Consider the following 16,311-nt stretch of genomic DNA (forward strand, 5'->3'; position numbering starts at 1 on the left):
GTTAAATTATTTTAATGCCCATCTCTCCCTTAAATCTATGCTTAATGCTTGGTTTATTAATTCAAAAGGTCACATCCATAATGTTATTCCTTCTCTCATTCTTTGGTTTCTCTAGTTGGAAAGGAATAACTATCTTTTTAATGATGTGCGATAAATTATTTTATTGTGATGCAAAGGGTTAAGGATAATGTTTTCTATCTTGTGTATGTTAAGCTATTTTCTTATAATAATTTAAAAAATTATCATTTTGTTGGCAATGTTTTAGGTCTCAGTTTGGAGGGTGCTCCGACTGTCTCTCATGCTAATATTATCTATTGGACCAAACCTCCCAGTAATTTCTTTAAATTTAATATGGATGGTGCTGGTTGTGATTCTTCTATGGGCTGTGGTGGTACTATCAGGGATAGAAATGGCTGCCTTATTTTAGGTTTTTTTTTTGTCTTGTTCATTTTTGCAATTACTCTACTATTGTCACCTTGGCCATTCTTTATGGTATTCAATTATGTGTTTCCCTTAACTTAAATAATTTACTTATTGAACTGAACTCATTATGATTTCTGGTTGGGGTTATTTTTTTTTCTCTTATTCTATTTTTGCTTATTAGTTTCACCTGGTGGTGGGTTATGGTGGTATGCATCATATAGCTTGGCCTGTTTGGAGGGCAGTTTGGTCTGATGGTCTTCTGAGTTGGTTTTTCTTCCCTCTTGGGGACTTCCAGTTCTACTCTTTGCTGTTTGAGATTAGTTGCTGCCATTATTTTGTGTTTATTAGGTTAGTTAAAAAGTTGTGGGGTTGTTCTATCTTTGATTGTTACTATTGGTTATTTTTTGGGTCTGTTTTGGCCCTGATGAACTTGTTCCTTCCTTTGGTAATTTTAGTTGGTAACTCTGATTCTAGTTAGGGTTTTGTGGTGGGTTTTGGTTGTTTCTTTTTATTGCTAGTTCCAGCTTTAGTTACCAGGGTTTCCTTGCATTTCTGGATGCATCTCTAGTTGCTTATGCTGTTATGTGTTTTTCCAATTTTGGTTACTAGGGGCGTCTTCTTTGGAATCTGAATTATAGTGGGGTTATTGTGTTATTTTGGATTGGTTGCCTGGTTGGCTGCTTTCTGCTAATTGCCTCTTTAGGTTGATTGGTTTGTTTAGTTTCTTACTGTCTAGACCATATGTTGACTCGTATGGCATTTGGACTTGTTACTTTGCTAAGCTTTTCTGGGTGTTGTATTTATTTTTATGTTTGCAACTCTCAATTTTTTTAAGTATCGTTATTATCTGGATGGATTTAGACTTGAGCTATGATTGCACTGTTATTGTTGCTGAGAGTTTTTCCCATTGGTGCTCTCCTTCGTTCAGGATGCTGATCTGGATTGCGGGCGGGGTTTTGTAGTCATTTGGATGGGGTTCTGGGCTGGTTTGCCTATGGTCTTTATTTACCTGGGATTTTGACTTAGCTTTTGGCTTGGCTTTTGTATCATGTCAGCTGTTGGAATGCCTTTGGGCTATTTTTTGTGAATTTCTGGAAGATTTGTGCTTTATTGTGGGTGGCCTTATGCTTTTCTGTTCTGTTTTGGGGTCCTTGTGTAACCGGGAGGGCTGGGTGTGTTATCTTGTTGCTGGTGTTATCCCCTACTGCTTCAAATTTTTAGAGGGCTTGATGTTGTTTGCACTTGAGGGTTAGATTGAGTGGCTTGTGGATTACCTTTATGAGACTTCTTATATTAATTTTATCCTGAGCTCTATCAATCTTTATCCCTTATTTTGCTTTCAGTGGTGCCTGCATTTATATTAATTCTATTTCAGTGATTTTAATCTTTTTTTTTCTCTTCTTTAGATTAAAGCTTTACAATTTTTATTTGGTTAATTATAAAATCATCTGCTATACCCTTTTGCTCTGCAGCCCATTTGTTTTGCAAGTGAAGATGAGTCAGGTCATCATCAATTTTTTTTGCAGAAAGATCGAGCTTCCTTACTTTTACTATATCTTTCTTTTTTGGATGCTTCTCAGTAGCATCAATAGTATGTTACTACGTATTATTGTATTTTTGATTAGTGGAGATTATCGGCTCATAGGTTTTTCTTTATTTTGTTTTGTAGCTCGTTGGAGCATTAGTGAGTTGATCATCTCCCTTAAGGACTTTATAATCACTTTCTTATATTATTGCGTAGGCCCCTCCATGGGTTTTAACAAAAAAAAAAAACTCATAGATGTTGAATGGGAGTAGAGGGTGCCCAAACTGTCTCTTAATTCTCATAAAAAGTAATAACACTTATCCTCTGAGGTACTGACCAACCAGGGAGCATGTCTGGCAAGAGCTGTAAATTGTATCTCATGATGCATCACTGTCTTACTTCCTACATCACCTTAGAAAGGACTCATGCATTTGATTCCTAGCAAATGGTGGTAAGAACCAACGTCTAAAACTTTATAAAAAATCCTCCCAAGAAATTTTTTCATTTGCACTTCGCTTCTCCATCTAGTAGGAACACAACTAGTATGACCTTCCTACCCTCAAGACACTACATACCATCAGAAGAATTTTCTATTATCTTAAATGAATCCTCAGCTGCCTAAGGCCCAACAACACCTTAGAGATTTGATGGTTTCAATCTCAAAATAATCATAGATTCTTATCAACCTCTTATGTTATAATTTAGGATCCCGATTTTGTGATTTTGATGATAAAAAATATTACTAATTGAATATCTATTTCTCTTAAAGTTTATAATGTATATCTATTTTTTATGTTTATCAATATTTCAATTACGTCATACACCAAGCAAGAAGTTTCAGGGCTTAATGTTGGGCAAAATAGGACAACATTTTGCTAGTCTCTGTATTTTTATTTTCATGATTTTTTTATTTCTTGAGTCTAAGCAATATAAGGGTATATGCTTATTTGGCAATCGTGCACACACACCCTAGGGAGTGAGGAAATAAGTTTAAAATTTTTTGAAATAATCATACTATAAAATCAAGATCATATTATACAACCAATTATTCATAAATTTAGTCTAAATAATTAATTATATTATTAATGTTTTTAAACAAATCATAATGTACGAACATGATCATAGTGTATGATTTGTTTAATATAAAAACCCTAGCTGCCAATCAAATTGTAAGCAAGTATTATTTATTTTTTATTTTATACTATTTATACTGCATGAATCCCTTCATATTATATGATATTTTAAAACTTACTTAAATTAATCTCCATGATTAGTAAACCAAATTAAGGTTTAATTAATATTGTAGATTGTACAATACAATACAAAACATACAATATGATAAATAGAGATGAAATCCAATCATCCTGAAGATTATCCTAGGCAAAATTCTAGTTTTTAAACTAATCATACAGTACAATGTCAGTAATACTTGATGACTGGCAAAAATTATTTTGATCATCAAGGAGATTAGTATGTATTATCTTAAGACAATTCAACTAATCATACCATATAATCTACAAATCCTAATGTACGATCAGTATACTAAACTTGATCAGTTCATCTTAAAACTATTCCAACATACTAAATGAACTCTAGTTTTGAAACTAATTATGCTATACAATCATTGATTGTACTATATGAACTGAGTTGAAAGAATTGAATTTTTTGTGTTTTTGGAAGTCTTGTATAAAAAATTGTCTATTAGTCTTTTGAAATGTTATTTTTTATATTGAAGGGATTTTGAGAGAGAGATTTGAGAGCTCTTAGAGCATTGGAGAAAGAGAAGGTAAATTTATGAGAGAGGGAGAAGTAGTGTGAAGGGATCCCATATGTTTTCTCTAAGCAGACTTGCACCTTGATTCCTCCAATAGCTTTGTTGGTCTCTTAGAGTCGCTCTAGGATAAATGATTCAAGGTTGAACACCTAGGTTCTCTTCTTTCACCAGGTGGGTGAAAAAGGATTCCAAGTTCACTAACTTCACCAGGAGGGTGAAAAGCTTCAAGGTACTCTACCAACACCAGAATGTTCAAAAAGCTTTCATTACTCTACTACACTAGTTTGGTGAAAGAGACAGAGTAAGGGCTTCTCTACCTTATTGTTGGGGCTAAAGGTGATACACTAAAAATTTTAGTGCAATACCTAAAGAAGAGGACTCTGGGGAGTGTACATAGATCAACTTTTGGTCGAACCACTATAAATTCTGGGTGCTCGTTTTCTTTGTTCCACACTTTATTTTTCCTTCTTCTTAATTTCTTGAATGTTTATTATTCCTACATAACTATGTTTTGATTACTAAGCTTTTGTTGTTATGATTACTATTATTATGAAAATCAAATGAGCAAAAAAATACATTATTTTTATTAAGTTTTTTCGCAAGTTTGTATTTAGTTTTAAAAACTCAAAAAAGGGCTTCTTTAAGAATAATTTTTAAATAACCGATTCTCCCTCCTCTTGGTATGCTTACAGCGATTCCCGAAGGTTTAATCACCTCTCTTGAACTTTCAATTGGTATCAAAATTTGTCTCAGAATTAATGATTTAAATATTCTTGAGAAAATATCAAGTGGCACATTTTAAAAAAGGTAATATTGTGAAGGGTTATTTTATAACTCATCCACCATTATTTGATAATATACCATTTGGCTTTTAGAAAATCTGCATGTGGCATATGATTCAGGAAGGTTATTTTTCTCTGTTTAGAACTTTGAATGCAAGAAAGTTGAAACAAAATTTAATTAAAGGAGTAATGAGGAAAGAGATCTGGAATAAATTAATGCAAAATATTTAAACTATTTTTCTATTTACTCAAATCCAAAGATTATATGAGGGTCTTTACCTGTATTACTGGCAAAAAGATCTAGCATAGGTTATGCATCACTTACGAGGGTAATAATGAAGTTAAATAGTCTTGGTTAAATATTTTGTTACATGATTACAAACTCTTTCATATGAAATATAATGAGATTACATTAGGTTTATCCAGATAGTGACATCCCTGCATGCCCTAGGTATAAAACTATCAAACTCTAAGAAGGTCAAAAAAATTTTAAATTATCTACCTGATAACTTTGATGCTAAAGTTACCCTATATGTGAATATATATATCTGAATGTCTATTTTATTGACAATTTACTTGGCTCACTCATTGCCTATGAGAAAAGTGTGAGTCAAAGACTTTTGGATATACGTGATAAGGGGAAAGAGAAGGCAGTGGCTTTAAAGGCCAATAATTTAAAGGGTGACATCTCTGCAGCTGAAGAAGATGATGATATAATGTTGATGACCTAGGTATTCAAGAGCTTTCTGAAGAGAAAATAAAGATATCATCAAAACTAGCTAAAGATAAATCAAGTAAAACTCTTAAGGTTTTCTTTGACATTATTTATCTTTAATACAAGAAACAAGGACATTTAAAATCTGATTGCACCAACTTAAAAGCTTACCCTAACAAATAAGAAGGGTGAAGAAAAGTCAAACTTCTAAAAAGGAAAGAAAAGAATGCATAAGTTTTTTTGGGCAGACTCTACCTAGATTCATAAAATCATGAAGCAGAGGAGGATATAACTAATTTGTACGATATGGCAAATGATAGTCTTGATCACTTTGATCAAGATGAGGTATGTGAACTCTCATATGATGATTTATTTGTTATCTCTAAAAAATGCATAAATCATATTGAAAACTAAAGAAACTCCATGCTAGTTTGTACTTAAAATTTTTTGAACAACAAAAAGATGTTGATATCTTGAGAATTGAACATTCTTCATTAGATAAAGAACATCCTTATTTACTAAAAAATTTTAATTCATTGAATAAAAGTCATATTGAATTATTAAAGTCATATAGCTCCTTGAAATATGAGTATATTGATTTAGAGAAATTACATTTAAGGAGTTAGAGACACTTGCATCATAATTAGATTGTAAAGAGCATGAATTACTAGTTTAATTAGGTGTTAAAAGAAGTGCAGATGAATATCTACTAATGAAAATTTATGCACTACAATAAAATACTCATGTGCAAATTCATATACAACCACATCATGCATTTTATATCCTTAGGAAGAGGCACAACACCCCACAAATATTAGAAGAATCATTCCTCGGAATTAGGTGCTATTCTTGTGGCATGTTAGGACACATAGTTTGTACTTGCACTATACATCATATAACAAACCTTGTGTGGAGGACTAAACCAAATGTATCATAGCATTTCATACAAGTCATTCATCCACTAAACGATAAGGAGGAACACAAACTCACTTGGGTTCCCAATTCTAACCCTTGAATGACTTTATAAAGGTGCTCTCATAAAAGACCTAGTAAGAGCATAGGGTACCAGGACATCAGATGCTTAAGGTACATAAATAGAGACTTAAAGAAATTCATCATGGTAGAGGTTAGGGTAGGTGGCAAGGTAACACTAGGAGATAACAAAGCTAGGAAAGTGGATGGTTCTTATATGATTGGAAACTTTGAAATTTTTATCTCTAAAAATATTTTGCTAGTAGATGATCTGAAACATAACTTGCTTAATATTAGTCAATTATGCTATAAAAGTTTTGATATTAAATTTCTATCAACGAAGTGTTTGGTTAGCTTAAATGGAAAATCATTTTAGAAGGTAAAAGAATTAATAATATTTACATGCTTTTGTTTAAATTTTTTTGTTGATGAATCATGATTAAGACATATACAATTAGGTCATGCAAGCATGACAATCTTTAGAAAGATCACCCAAAAAGACCTAGTTAGAGGAATACCCAAGCTAGATCTATCTAAGGATCACCTTTGTGATGCCTGACAACTAAGAAAGTAATTCAAATCATAATTGAATTCCATTAAGGACTTCATCACCTCTACGACATTAGAAAATCTACACATGAACTTATTTGGGCCCATTAGTATAACCATCTTAGGTGGTAAGACTGTTGAGTATGCGATTGTTAATGATTACACTATATTCATATGGGTTAGGTGCTTATCTCATAAGAGTGAATTATTCGAGAAGTTTAGAATGTTCTCCACTTGAATTCAAAGAAAATTAGGATGGAAATTCCAACTATCCATAATAATCATGGTGTAGAATTTGAGTATGATAGGTTTGAATCATATCATAAGGAGTAAATAATAGAATATAATTTTTTCACCCCTAGGATCGCTCGGCAGAATGGGATAGCTGAAAGAAAGAATATAATTTTAATAAAAGTTGTTAAGGCTATATTAATTAAATAGTTTCTTCTTAGGTATTTTTAGGTAGAAGTAGTGAATACTGCTTGTAATGTTTTGAATTAGGTTAATATTAGATCCAAGCTTAGTATAAAACCCTATGAGCTATTTATGGGTAGGACACCAAATCTTTCTCATTTGTATGTCTTTGGATGTAGAAATCAATGGTAAATCTCTCAAAGGAAAATTAGATCCAAAATCTGATGGAGTTTTCTTAGGTTATTCTTCTGTAGGTAAAGTCTATATGATCTTTAATAGAAGGACCTTATTGGTAGATGAGTCTACCAATGTTGTTATTGACAAATAAGCTATAATTGTTGAGCCTAGGTTAGAAGAAAAAGAAGAAATATAGTTTACCTAAGGAGTAGAATTCATTGACCTAGGAAATATAGAAGAATCTTAGGAGCTAATGCCTAGAGAATGTGGTTATTCATCCATTCATCATAGAGAACGTATCTTAGGATATCCATTTATAGGAGTTAAGACTAGATGAGAACTTAGGAAGGAGGTTAGTCATTTTGAATTTTTCTCTAAATCAAGCCCTATATGATGAATTCTAGATCCTTGCTATGCAAGAAGATTTAAACCAATTTATTAGAATGATATATAGAAGTTAGTTAGCAGACCTAAGGATGAGAGTGTTGTAGGAACTATGTGGATGTTCAATAATAAGATAAATGGCTCTAGAGTAGTGATTATGAATAAGGATAGTTTAGTAGCTAAGGTTACAATCAGATTGAAGGTAATAATTTTGAGGAGACTTTTGCTCTTATAGTTAGGTTAGAAACTACTAGACTTATATTAATATTTGCATATTTTAGAGGCTTCAAACTATATCAAATGAATGTTAAAAGTGCTTTCCTAAATAGGGTTATTAAGGAAGATGTATATACAGAATAACCCCCTAGATTTGAAAATTCAACCTTTTCTAATAATATTTATAAATTGAGAAAGGTACCATAATGATTGAAACAAGTACCTAGACCTTGGTATGAGAGACTTTGCACATTTCTCCTAGATAGATCTCTTGTTAAGGGTAGCATAGATACAACCTTAGTCTTAATGAAAATAAGAGATGATTTACTTATTATTCAAATTTATGTGGATGATATATTATTTAGATCTACAAATGAAAATTTAGGTGATGAATTTTCTAAATTATGAGTAAAAAAATTTGAGATGAGTATGATGAGAGAGCTTACATACTTTCTTGGATTTAACATTAAGTAAAGAGATGATGGAACATTCCTTAGTTAAAGAAAATATATAAAAGAGATCCTAAAGAAGTATGAGATGGAAGGTTATAAGGCAATAAATATACCCTTGACCTCTACCATTCAATTAGACAAGAATCCAATTAGAAAATTAATAGATCTGAAGATGCATAGGGGGATTATATGATCACTTATGTATTTGACTACTAGTAGACCTGATATAATATTTAGTTTATGTATATGTGCAAGATTCCAAGTTGATCCAAAGGAATCCCATATGACTGCAATTAAGAGAATTCTTAGATATCTTTTAGGCACCCAAAACTTAGGTTTATAATAATCTAGACATAGCTCTTCCTTTAAAATCATAAGATATTCAGACTCAAACTTTATAGGTTGTAAAATGATAAAAATTATCGTATGAACCTACCAATTAATAGGATAATAATAAATTTTGTGGTCTTGTAGAAGCAAAACTTTGTAGCTTTATCCATCGGTAAGGCATAATATATATTTGTAGGAAGCTATGTTGCTCAAGTTTTTTGATTAAAGTAATAGATCATAAATCTTTGACTATTTGTATGCGCCATTCCTATCATATGTGACAATATTAGTGCAATTTACATTTCTTAAAACCCAATTCAACACTCCTATACTAAGTATATAGACATTATGCATCATTTCATTAGAGATTATGTATCCAAGAGATATATAAAACTCCATCATGTAGCCATTAAAAATCAATTGGCAAAAATTTCACCAAACCGTTAAAGTATGATACCTTTAACACATTAAGGACTAGACTAGGCATCATTGATATTCATGCTTGATTCAGGGCAGAGATAAATTAACAACATGTGCAATAATTTATTTTTATTAAGTTTTTTAATTTATTTTTATTATTGCTCTTTTATTTTGTGTGTTTGATAATTCTAGTTAGTAACTGTTCTCTAATCTCACACAGGAAGCTATTTAAAAAAAATAAATTAGAATGAAAATTAAAAATTGCTCACATCTTACTATACAAACCTCATTCGTACTGTACAATATTCATTTGTACTATACGACCTTCACATGTCTGCACATTCTCTCCTCTCATGAAATTAATGACCTGAATCTAACCAATAATTGGTGATCAAACTGTACAGCCACCACTTTTTACATGATGATCCATGTGTCGACAACCATTGGAAAAATTCAAATCGAGCAATATGATAATAATTTCACTATCATACTATATAAAAACTTATTCATATAGGACAATCCATTAGTCAAAAATTCATCGGACGACTCCTTGAGATGATCTCTATTTTAAAGATCATCCAAGGACGATCCTTATTGTACTATATGAAGTTGATTGTAATGTACGATCTATTTAATCTAAAACCCTAGCCACCAATAAGTTTTAAGTAAGAATTTTTACTTTTTGACTTTATCCTGTTCGTACTGTATGAATTCCTTTGTACTATATGATATTTAAAAACTTATTTAAATTTATCATCATGGTTATTCAATAAAAGTAGGATTTAATTAATATGGAAAATCATACCATATGATTTGAATCAGATAATATCATAGGAAGAAATGAAATTATATCATCCTGAAGATTATCCTAGATAAAACCTTAGCTTTTGAACTAATTGAATAGTACAATGTCAATAATACTAGATGAATGGAAAAGATGATTTTAATCATCCAGGAAGCTGTCATGTATGATCTTAAGATAATTAAACTAATCATATCGTATGATCTATATATCATATTATACAATCAATATAAAAAACTTGAATAATTCATCCTATAACTATTACCATCATATTGAACAAACTCTAGTTTTTAAACTAATTATATTATTTGATCATCGATTGTACTGTATGAACAGATTCTGGAGAATTAAATTTTTAGGGTTTTTTAATCCTTGTATAAAAACTTTTATATTAGTCTTTTGAAATGTTCTTTTAGCTATTTAAGAGATTTTGAGAGAGAAAGAGCTTTAAGGGGTTTTAGAGCATTGAAGAAGAAGAAGGTGAACTTGTGAGCGAGGGAGAAGTACTATGAGGAGATTCCACATGACTGCCTTAAGAAGGCTCCCACCTTGATTCCTCAGTGGCTTTGTTGGTCTCTTGGGGTTACTCTAGGGAAAAAGGCTTCAATTATGAATACCTAGGTTCTCTACCTTCACTAAGAGGATAAAAAAGGATTGCAGGTTCACTGCCTTCACCAGGAGAGTGAAAAAGCTTCAAGGTACTCTGCCTTGCACTAGAAGGGTGAAACTGTTTCGGTACTCAATCGCATTGAGTTAGTGGATAAAACTCTTTAAGGGTTTATCTACATTTATTATTGGGGTAAAGGAGAGACACTGAAAGTTTTAGTGCAATATCCAGATAGGAGGACTCTGAGGAGTGAACGTAGGTCAATTTTTTACTTAACCATTATAAAATATAGTCTGCTCGTTATAATTTTAATTTCATTATGTATTTTTTTATATCTTAATTTCTTTCATGTTTATTATTCCTATAAATCTATTTTTTGATTATCAAGCTTTGGTTGTTTTGTTTATTGTTGTTATGGAAATCAACATAATATAAAATTATATTAATTTTATTAAGTTCTTCTACTTGCATTTGTTGTTGAAAATCTGGGCCCAAGTACTATAATTTTGAAGATAACAAACATTATTATTTCCTTATCAATATTATTTTTGCATATTTATTTTGTTGTCCTTCTTGCTAACTTTTCAGGTCCATAAGTCCACATATAATGTAATTCTGCTCAAAATCAGGTAGACTAGAGTTGAGTTTATATGTAATTTAAATTTATATATACTTTTGCCTTTCTTTAGTTAAATCATGTATATGGTAGACACTAAGCTTAGTAACCTTGCATAGACACATTCAAGGGAGTGAGTTGGTGAGTTAGAGAAATTTTTGGTTTTTGAACTAATTGTATAGTATGATGTATATCATACTAGCTAATTAGTTAAAATAAAAAACCCTAATTAGGGCATCATGTTAATTGTGATTGATTAATTAATCATACTAGATGATTCATATTGCACATGATGATCAGTTATGACTATGAAAATAGCTGCCAATTATAATTCAGGCAATATTTTTATATCCAATTTTTTTTATAATAGTACAACATGATATACATCATACTAGATGATTTATGATAATCATGCCTAAATTGATTATATGATTAGGGGACTAATTAAGTTAGAATTGCTCGATAAGATCATATAAGATGATACTTGATCGTCTGAATGATCCAAGATGAAAAATAATTATTTTTCTTCTAATCATACAGGTAGATCATATAGGACGATGCCAGAAATATATAGGATGATTTTTATATTGTCACCTATCATCATCTATCATAGTGGATGATCAGTATAGTATCTTGAATTAATCATATAGGATGTTCACAGAATCATATTGGATGATCAGTATAAATGCTCAAATTAATCGTACATGATAATGATATTCATAATATCTACAAGGGATGTTTTATACTAATTGTATAGAATGATCTCATGATCATACTAGATGATCTTTAATGGTAAATTATAAATTATGGCTTTTTTTTTAGGCTCTCTATTTAAACTCTCATATTATCTTGAGAATATATATTTGGTTGTTTAGACTTTAAGAGAGAGAACTTTGAGGGAGAAAAGAATGAGAGCTTTGTGAAAGAAGAGAGGGAGATTTTATGAGGGGATTCATAAGGTTGCTCTAAGCAAGAATCTTACCAAATATCTACAAGTGTCTGCCTGGATTCTCTATGGCTCCAAAAAGTTCTTCAGCAAAGATCATGGTTCTCTAACCATCTCCTGGAGAATAAAAATAGAGTTGTGGTTCTCTTACCATCACCTAGATGGTGAAAATAGATTTTAGGTTCTCTACCTACTCCAAGAGAGATTAAAAGGATTTAGGTCTTTGCCTACTCTAGGAGAGAGTAAAAAGATTTAGGTTCTTTGCCTTCATGAGCAGGGTGAAAAAGATTCAAGGTACTCTGCCTCACTTGGTCAGTGGAAGAAATTTTTGTAAGGGCTTCTCAGCCTAACTATGGGGGAAAAAGGAGAGTCACAATATTGGAGGAGGTCTCTAGAGTGGACGTAAGCCAGTTTTAACCAAACCACTATAAAATCAAATGTGTTCATTTTTTTTCTTTTTCCCATTTTAATTTCCACACTTGTTTGTGGTTTTAGTGTGGTTGGTTAGAAACTACTAGACTTATATTAGTATTTGCATATTTTAGAGGCTTCAAACTATATCAAATGAATGCTAAAAGTGCTTTCCTAAATAGGGTTATTAAGGAAGATGTATATACAGAATAACCCCCTAGATTTGAAAATTCAACCTTTCCTAATCATATTTATAAATTGAAAAAGGTTGATTGAAACAAGTACTTAGACCTTGGTATGAGAGACTTTTCACATTTCTCATAGATAGATCTCTTATTAAGGGTAGCATAGATACAACCTTAGTCCTAATGAAAATAAGAGACGATTTACTTATTATTCAAATTTATGTGGATGATATATTATTTATATCTACAAATGAAAATTTAGGTGATGAATTTTCTAAAATTATGAGTAAAAAAATTTGAGATGAGTATGATGGGAGAGCTTACATACTTTCTTGGATTTAACATTAAGTAAAGAGATGATGGAACATTCCATAGTTAAAGCAAATATATAAAAGAGATCCTAAAGATGTATGAGATGGAAGGTTATAAGGCAATAAACACACCCTTGACCTATACCATTCAATTAGACAAGAATCCAATTAGAAAATTAATTGATCTGAAGATGCATAGGGGGATTATAGGATCACTTATGCATTTGACTACTAGTAGACCTGATATAATATTTAGTGTATGTATATGTGCAAGATTCCAAGTTGATCCCAAGGAATCCGATATGACTGCAATTAAGAGAATTCTTATATATCTTTTAGGCACCCAAAACTTAGGTTTATAATAATCTAGACATAACTCTTCCTTTAAAATCATAACATATTCAGACTCAAACTTTATAGATTGTAAAATGATAAAAAATTATCGTATGAACCTACCAATTAATAGGATAATCATAAATTTTGTGGTCTTGTAGAAGCAAAACTCTGTAGCTTTATCCATCGGTAAGGCATAATATATATTTGTAGGAAGCTATGTTGCTCAAGTTTTTTTACTAAAGTAATGGATCATAAATCTTTGACTATTTGTATGCGCCATTCCTATCATATGTGACAGTATTAGTGCAATTTACATTTCTTAAAGCCCAATTCAACACTCCCATACTAAGTATGTAGACATTATGCATCATTTCATTAGAGATTATGTAGCCAATAGAGATATAAAACTCCATCATGTAGCCATTAAAAATCAATTGGCAAACATTTCACCAAACTGTTAAAGTATGATACCTTTAACACATTAAGGACTAGACTAGGCATCATTGATATTCATGCTTGATTCAGGGCAGAGATAAATTAACAACATGTGCAATAATTTATTTTTATTAAGTTTTTTAATTTATTTTTATTATTGCTCTTTTATTTTGTGTGTTTGATAATTCTAGTTAGTAATTGTTCTCTAATCTCACACACGAAGCTATTAAAAATAAATAAATTAAAATGAAAATAAAAAATTGCTCACATCTTACTATACAAACCTCATTGGTACTATACAATCTTCATTTGTACTATACGATCTTCACATGTCTGCACATTCCTTCCTCTCATGAAATTAATGACCTGAATCTAACCAATAATTGGTGATCGAACTGTACAACCACTACTTTTTACCTGATGATCCATGTGTCGACAACCATTGGAAAAATTCAAATCGAGCAATATGATAATAATTGCACTATCATACTATATAAAAACTTATTCATATAGGACAATCCATTAGTCAAAAATTAATTGGATGACTCCTTGAGATGATATCTTTTTTAAAGATCATCCAAGGACGATCCTTATTATACTATATGAAGTTGATTGTAATGTACGATATATTTAATTTAAAACCCTAGCCACCAATCAGTTTTAAGTAAGAATTTTTACTTTTTGACTTTATCCTATTCGTACTGTATGAATCCCTTTGTACTATATGATATTTAAAAACTTATTTAAATTAATCATCATGGTTATTCAATAAAATTAGGGTTTAATTAATATGGCAAATCATACCATATGATTTGAATCAGATAATATGATAGGAAGAAATGAAATTCTATCATCCTAAAGATTATCCTAGATAAAACCTTAGCATTTGACCTAATTGAATAGTACAATGTCAATAATACTAGATGAATGGAAAAGATGGTTTTAATCATCCAGGAGGCTGTCATGTTTGATCTTAAGATAATTAAACTAATCATATCGTATGATCTATATATCATATTATACAATCAATATAAAAAACTAGAATAATTCATCCTATAATTATTACATCATATTGAGCAAACTCTAGTTTTTAAACTAATTATACTATTTGATCATTGCTTGTACTGTATGAACAGATTCTGGAGAATTAAATTTTTAATCCTTGTATAAAAACTTTATATTAGTCTTTTGAAATGTTCTTTTAGCTATTTAAGCAATTTTGAGAGAGAAAGAGATTTAAGGGGTTTTAGAGCATTGAAGAAGGAGAAGGTGAACTTATGAGAGAGGGAGAAGTACTATGAGGAGATTCCACATGAATGCCTTAAGAAGGCTCCCACCTTGATTCCTCAGTGGATTTGTTGGTATCTTGGGGTTACTCTAGGAAGAAAGGCTTCAAGTATGAAGTCCTAGGTTCTCTACCTTCACTAAGAGGATAAAAAAGGATGGCAGGTTCACTGCCTTCACCAGGAGAGTGAAAAAGCTTCAAGGTACTCTGCCTTGCACTAGAATGGTGAAAATGTTTCGGTACTCATTCGCATTGAGTTAGTGGAAAAGACTCTTTAAGGGTTTATCTACCTTTATTATTGGGGCTAAAGGAGAGACACTAAAAGTTTTAGTGCAATATCCAGATAGGAGGACTCCGAGGAGTGAACGTAGGTCAATTTTTGACTTAACAATTATAAAATCTAGTCTGCTCATTATACTTTTAATTTCATTATGTATTTTTTTATATCTTAACTTCTTTCATGTTTATTATTCCTATAAATCTATTTTTTTATTATCAAGCTTTGGTTGTTTTGTTTATTATTGTTATGAAAATCAACATAATAAAAAATTATATTAATTTTATTAAGTTCTTCTGCTTGCATTTGTTGTTGAAAATCTGGGCCCAAGTACTAGAATTTTGAAGATAACAAATATTATTATTTCCTTATCAATATTATTATTGAATATCTATTTTGTTGTCCTTCTCGCTAACGTTTCAGGTCCATAAGTCCACATATAATGTAAATCTGGTAAAAATCAGGTAGACTAGAGTTGAGTTTATATGTAATTTAAATTTATATATATTTTTGCCTTTCTTCAGTTAAATCATGTATATGGTAGACACTAAACTTGGTAACCTTGCACAGACACATTCAAAGGAGTGAGTTGGTGAGTTAGAGAAATTTTTTGTTTTTGAACTAATTGTATAGTATGATGTATATCATACTACCTAATGAGTTAAAATAAAAAAATCCTAATTAGAGCATCATGTTAATTGTGATAGATTAATTAATCAAACTAGATGATTCATATTGCACATGATGATCAGTTAAGATTATGAAAATAGCTGCCAATTATAATTCAGGCAATATTTTTATATTCATTTTTTTTATAATAGTACAACACGATATACATTATACTAGATGATTTATGATAATCATGCCTAAATTGATTATATGATTAGGGGACTAATTATGTTAGAATTACTCGATAAGATCATATAAGATGATACTTGATCGTCCTGCATGATCCAAGATGAAAAAT

The sequence above is a fragment of the Dendrobium catenatum genome, unplaced genomic scaffold (assembly GCF_001605985.2).
Source record: "Dendrobium catenatum unplaced genomic scaffold, ASM160598v2 fragScaff_scaffold_1449, whole genome shotgun sequence".
Lineage (NCBI taxonomy): Eukaryota > Viridiplantae > Streptophyta > Magnoliopsida > Asparagales > Orchidaceae > Dendrobium > Dendrobium catenatum.